We start from the raw sequence: 340 nt of genomic DNA, 5'->3' as shown, positions 1-340 counted from the left end.
TGCAGGAAAAAGGAAACCCAACAAATATTAAGACGGACTTGTCTAAAATACGTAAATACAGGGATTTTCATCGCGAGTGTCCGGATTCGCGCATGAAAGACGGAGAAAGTTAACGACTAGCTTAAAAGTAACAACGTCGTAGCAATGTAAAATAATCTACAACAATGACGAATGAAGTATAAGCGGAAGTTCTAATCAAGAGAGAAATTTCTATTGTCATTTTTTTTTTCATTATTGCACATACTCACGGAACATCGAAGCGGTTTTATCAATCATTGACGATTCATTGAATACGCTCGAGACACGCGAAGGCGATGGGATCCGATGAGCAACCGATATA

The sequence above is a fragment of the Penaeus monodon genome, chromosome 21 (genome assembly GCF_015228065.2).
Source record: "Penaeus monodon isolate SGIC_2016 chromosome 21, NSTDA_Pmon_1, whole genome shotgun sequence".
In the NCBI taxonomy this organism is placed as follows: domain Eukaryota; kingdom Metazoa; phylum Arthropoda; class Malacostraca; order Decapoda; family Penaeidae; genus Penaeus; species Penaeus monodon.
Note: the sequence above shows the minus strand (reverse complement) of the source record.